The following is a 6549-nucleotide window of genomic DNA, read 5'->3' on the forward strand; positions in this document are numbered from 1 at the left end:
AGAAAAAAAAACGCAAAAAAACTGCAACGTGTGAACAGATGCCCTTGGGTGACCATACTTCTGATTAAGCTCTTGACAGAATGGGTTCTCCTAATTTTCCCATATATTTGAATGCTGAGCTTGGCCAAGCGTCAATTTGCTCTTCATGAGGAGAGCAAAGTAAGCCGCTGCCAGACTCCTCTGTCACTGACTTATCATCCTGGAAATCCAATGATTTGGCATTTGAGTTCAACTTGCCTGATCCTTATCTCCCCCAATATCATCTGTCAGGGGACAGTCAGGAAGACCCCATACACATCAGACTGTCGGCTGCTGAAGTCTGCAGGAGGGACGTTCAGATTTCAATGCCTAGTCCCTAATTCTTTGTGCTTATTCTTGTTATCATTTATCAGTCATATTTTCAGCACCTCTATGAAATTGTCATATTCCACTTTCTTCACATTTTACATCTAATTGTATGTTACTGTCTGGTATGTTATATTCAATACTTCATGACTTCAAAAACATCTAATTACCGTGATCAGGAATAACGAGTTTCTAATTTCTTTCTTTTTTTTTTATGATAGATTTCCATTAAACATTCTTGTTTAATTACTTCCTGACTGCTGCCTGATTATAAGCCGGCTGTGATCATATAACAAGACCGTCCCCGGTAGAGCGTGTTTATTTTATTTTTTTCGGAACTGCTGAGGCTTCAGCTTTCATAGCAGCCGTATACATTGTGTGTGCATGCCATTTCAACCTATTCGGTAACATTTCAAAAATGCTTTTCTAGTCTATCCCACACGCATGCGGTAATATGCTGATAAGCATCAAACCATAAAATTCTCATAGAAAGTACAATACTTATTTCTCTGAGATATCATCATTAGCAAAATTGTCCTGAGATTACAGAAGAGCAAATAAATGTGTTGCAAATTTCCCTTACAAGCTGTTGATAACCGATAGGAATAAAAGGCTACACACACACATCTGTATTTTATTGTTCATTTGTTTCCTAAATGCAAAGTGAAGCAACTTTCTAAATAATCTTCATTAAAAGTTGTCTACCATTCTGCAGCTTGGTAGTGCTTTATCTAGCTGAGGGATTTTCATAAATGTTAGAAATCCGTCAGAGCTCCTGCTTCGGTTTCTAACAGCTCTCTGCTTCCTCCCACTTCTCACGGGGTTAGAGATAGCAGAAGGTAAGGTGGTTTGTACACAGATTTGCACATTGCGATATGGCAAAGTATCTACAGTCACATGGAGGGCAGAGAAAACAGACTGTAGAAAAGGAGGAAAGCACATCCAGAAGAATTAAGTGCTAATATATGAGTTATTGAAAAAACTACCCTGGATTCACGCAGACCTCACTTACAATCTATATTATTGGGAGGGATGCTCCCGCAAGAGAAAAATATGAAAATAGGTTTAGGTTACTAATGGAATATCAGGGGGGCTTAAAATTAATGAAATGAAGGTCACAGACTGAAACTTAGTACAATTGTATTAACTAAAGAAAACCACTGACAAGGTTCCATATTTTCCATAGTTGCCTCAAGGACTACAGTAGATAGAGGCCTTTTAATAATTAAATAGAACAACATTTTAGTAGAAAAAACTGTAAGTTAAAGGTGTCCTTCTATATAATGTGCAGGTAGCAATTTCTTTGACTAATATATAGCAATTAGGTTGCTTCTACTACTGCATTTCTAAATATATACAAAACAACTTCAGAGTACAGCTAATACATTGTCCCCACGTGTAATATGTTCTAGAGTCACAGTAGATACCATTATACCTTCTATATATAATAAAACAAGCAGTAATCAAATAGTCAGACTCAGTATATGTCCATGTATAGAAGCAAACCAGCCTAAAACAAAAGTATAAGATCCCTCGGTGTACAAATCGGTGTCTAGGTAAAGCAAAGTATAGTTACATAGCCAAAGGGTTTTTTTTTAGGTCATGGTAGCAGTTAGGAGGGAATGGGTGTATGGATAACATGAATGAAACAATTGGAAATACGTGTCACTAGAACACTGGATAGTCCATACAGATTCCTAGATCATTAGTTCCACTGCAAAGTTGTATATGCGGCAGAAGAAACAATAAATAACACTGGTCAACAGCATTTTTGGTGCCAAAGATATTTCATCGAATTTAGGGTATTTTTGGGGTGCTGATTCTGAATATGTCATCAGTTTTGCCAGATTGGCTCAAGTTTTTGAGATTTTTGGTATCTTATTTATAGCACTTGTTGGTAAATGCGACGCATCATCTCATTAATTTCTTTGGATTAGTACTTGAACTGAGCAGTTCTCAATATAGTTTTGTGTTAATTAGTGTTCTGAAAGTTTGTTCATAGCTTGATTTTTGCACTAACTTTATGTTGTTGTCTGTTTTCCAGTGAAAAGCATGAACTCATCAAGAAGACGTTGTCTTAACGATCCAGACTCATTCTGTTACATTTGTGGTGAATACACACTGCCAAAACATAGAAGAAACATAACAGACTTCGTAAAAAAAGTGTATTTTGCCTATTTTGGGGTTATGCTTGGGGACCAAGACAAGTTTTGGGCACCACACATAGTGTGCAAAGCATGTATCGAATTATTACGAAAATGGAGCAAAGGACAAAGAAAAAGCTTCAAATTTGGTGTTCCAATGGTGTGGAGAGAGCCAAAAAATCATCATGATGACTGTTATTTCTGTGCAGTGCAAGTGCAAGGATTCAATAAGCATAAGAAACGAAAATGGGAGTAACATGGAATCTGCAAGAAGGCCTGTCCCTCATTGTGAAGATGTGCCTGTACCTGTGTTTACCATAAATAACAGTCATCATGATGATTTTTTGGCTCTCTCCACACCATTGGAACACCAAATTTGAAGCTTTTTCTTTGTCCTTTGCTCCATTTTCGTAATAATTCGATACATGCTTTGCACACTATGTGTGGTGCCCAAAACTTGTCTTGGTCCCCAAGCATAACCCCAAAATAGGCAAAATACACTTTTTTTTACAAAGTCTGTTATGTTTCTTCTATGTTTTAGCAGTGTGTATTCACCACAAATGTAACAGAATGAGTCTGGATCGTTAAGACAACTTCTTCTTGATGAGTTCATGCTTTTCACTGGAAAACAGACAACAACATAAAGTTAGTGCAAAAATCAAGCTATGAACAATCTTTTAGAACACTAATTAACACAAAACTATATTGAGAACTGCTCAGTTCAAGTACTAATCCAAAGAAATTAATGAGATGATGCGTCGCATTTACCAACAAGTGCTATAAATAAGATACCAAAAATCTCAAAAACTTGAGCCAATCTGGCAAAACTGATGACATATTCAGAATCAGCACCCCAAAAATACCCTAAATTCATTAAAATATTTTGGACACCAGAAAAAAATGTTTTTTTTGTTGACCTGTGTAATCTATGCACACCTACAAGGAAAAGGCATACCTTGTGATGTCTGGAACCCCGATGCACGTGTCACCCTGCTCCCTCAGGGGGCATGTTTAAGGAGGGAGAGCTGTAGGTTAAAATACAATGTGGGAGTCAATATAATAAAAGACGGGGCTGTAATCACAGCAAGGAATCATTAAAATTGCAGTCACATGTGGCGCCTAGCTGCATAGGAATTGAGTCTGCGTTCAAGCATCATTAATCTGGATGTACCTGTGAATGCTTACAACTAGCGATGAGCAAATATACTCGTTACTCGAGATTTCTCGAGCATGCTCGGGGGTCTTCCGAGTATTTTTTAGTGCTCGGAGATTTAGTTTTTCTTGCCACAGCTGAATGATTTACATCTGTTAGCCAGCGTGATTACATGTGGGGATTCCCTAGCAACCAGGCAACCCCCACATGTACTTATGCTGGCTAGTAGCTGTAAATCATTCAGCTGCGGCAAGAAAAACTAAATTTCCGAGCACTAAAAAATACTCAGAGGACACCCGAGTGTGCTCGAGAAATCTCGAGTAACGAGTATATTCACTCATCACTACTTACAACACATAAATGTTATCAACTGCCCCTCTAGTCTCAATTTTTGCTGGACTATTTGGAGTGCACCACATTACACCACACTGCCAGAAAGCAAAGGTTAATTAAGTGCACTCTGATGTCACAAACTTTCTTTTCTTTTTGTCACTGCCATGGCTGAGTGGTAACTTCCGCACATGGTATTAAAGGCACATCACCAGATATTCCCAACATATACTGTACATTTGCACTACACCACAAACATGATGTGAAGTAAGTCTAATACAGCTTCTCAAATATGGTTAAAGGAGTTTTCCACTACTCGGACAACCTTTTCTCAATCCCACTTGTCAAATAATAGCACTTATACTATACAGTGTCGACACTGCCTCTCCCAGTGATCCTGTGACATTGTGTTACGCAACCCCTGCTGTCAATCAGCATTCACTGCAGTCTCCCCGCCTTTGGGCGAATCATATTTATTTGGAGGAAGTTAGAGAGCAGCAGTTAACTCCTGATCTCCCAGTACAGACAGAACTACAAGTACCAGAGGACATGGAGCTAGAGTTCAAGAAGCAAACAGAAGGCTGACAGCACTCACTAACTGGGGCGCCCGTCCAAGTCCAGGGAACTATCCAGGACCATAGAAGATTCAAGCGATAAAGGAACAGCGCTCCATCCAGGTGTGTAGTATAAAAGTAGAAGTTTATTCTGCCATATAACAGCAACGTTTCGGCCCAAAAGGGCCTTTGTCAAGCATAACATAGAGTGCTCATGACCAGCTTTAAATAGTGTGTGTGCCACACAGGGCACCAATCACCATTCAGCCGCACACCACCCAATAAAAAATACAATACAGTACAAAAAACAGACATCTGACATGTTTAAAATGCGCTTCACCAACCGCCCACACCTCCCCCATGAGTCACCCACATAATCCCCTTATCATCTAATATATGACATAATCTACTGTTGGTATCTCAAGCAATCAGTCTCCAGCATTGGGGTCGTCACGGAAACCTCCACCAATCCTTACGAAGCCATGTGGGAATTGTAAACAGAGCGGAGCCAATAAGATTCCATCTTCAAACGGCGCCAGGAAACTTCATACCGTTCAGCCTATCACACGACCCGTAACATACCCCAGAGCTCAGGATGTCATAGCCCGACGTCATCACCAGAGGTACGGCTCACCACCTGGACCACAGTGCAGCGGTGGACGGGACACATAAGCGCACCGCCAACCGGAAGTATCCGCACCACATGACCGCGAGGCGGACCTATCATCGGCCGTGCACGCCCACCCGTCCATCCACAACACTGCGTCCAGTCAGCCAGGAGCGTCACCTAGGCGACCAAGACGCACAAGGATCAATGGCACCACTAATCCAGAAGGAAAAACAAAACATACATAATGTTAAAACATATACCACCATATTATCAATGATTGCCAAGTAAGTGATAGCATGCCCACATCACATCATATACGAGCGACAGTCGAGAAGCACAAGGAGGGGAGCTGATATAAAAAGACATCCAGACTGTCACGACCTGTCCGTTGATTCCAATATACCCCAATCCTTTTGACAATCGACTGTAGCAATATTGTCCTAAAATATAACAAGAGGGAAGAGGGGAGACAAAGGGAAGAGAAAGAGAATGTAATATGAATATATTCACATAGCGGAAGGGAGCATTAAAAGAAACATATACCCACCATGATGCCCACCCAAAATTAAGCGGCACAGGTATGCAGATTAAAATCAATATTCAAACCTTTAGGTTGCAAAGACCCTAGTGTATAGATCCACCGTAATTCCTTCCTTTTAAGAATTTGTACCCTGTTACCACCCCTCCTAAGTGCTGGAACACTATCAATAACCCTAAATCTCAATTGATTTACTGAGTGTCTACTCTCAATAAAGTGTTTAGGGACTGGTAACTCTGTAAGCCCTGTTCTCACCGTGCTCTTATGCTTGCTGATACGGGCCCTCACTTCCATGGTTGTTACATAGGTGAGTCCACACAGGCACTGTCATGAATCCCCAATGGCTAGGGATAGCACAGGACAAGCAAAGTATAACAAATATCGGACGAGCTCTAGGGTGATGGAACCTGGGCTGACCGCTGCCCTACGCCTGACAAACGCAACTAGAGATAGCCAGGGAGCGTGCCTACGTTGGTTCTAGACGCCACGCACCAGCCTAAGAGCTAACTAGTACTGCAGAGAAAACAAAGACCTCACTTGCCTCCAGAGGAATTAACCCCAAAAGGTATAGTTGCCCCCCACATGTATTGACGGTGAAATGAGAGGAAGGCACACACATAGAGATGATGTATATAGCTTTAGCAAATAGAGGCCCGCTGAAAACTAGAAAGCAGAATGATACAAAAGGGGACTGAGCGGTCAGCAAAAAACCCTAATCAAAAAAACCATCCTGAGATTACAAGAACCCATGTGCCAACTCATGGCACATGGGGAGAACCTCAGTCCACTAGAGCAACCAGCTAGCATAGAGACATTCTAAGCAAGCTGGACCAAAAACCAAACAACTGAAAATCAGCACTTAGCTTATCCTGAAA

At 40.9% G+C, this 6549-nt stretch overlaps 1 long non-coding RNA gene across 1 annotated transcript in view; it reads right to left on the reverse strand.

The window, feature by feature from the left end:
* Window positions 1-3444: 3444 nt before the first annotated feature.
* LOC143809591 (uncharacterized) overlaps window positions 3445-6549 on the reverse strand; it is a 28003-nt gene continuing 24898 nt past the window's right edge. The window contains exon 3 of the long non-coding RNA XR_013222350.1: window positions 3445-3514. This is a non-coding gene — a long non-coding RNA (uncharacterized LOC143809591). The remainder of the gene's footprint in view (window positions 3515-6549) is intronic.

The sequence above is a fragment of the Ranitomeya variabilis genome, chromosome 2 (assembly GCF_051348905.1).
Source record: "Ranitomeya variabilis isolate aRanVar5 chromosome 2, aRanVar5.hap1, whole genome shotgun sequence".
Taxonomy (NCBI): domain Eukaryota; kingdom Metazoa; phylum Chordata; class Amphibia; order Anura; family Dendrobatidae; genus Ranitomeya; species Ranitomeya variabilis.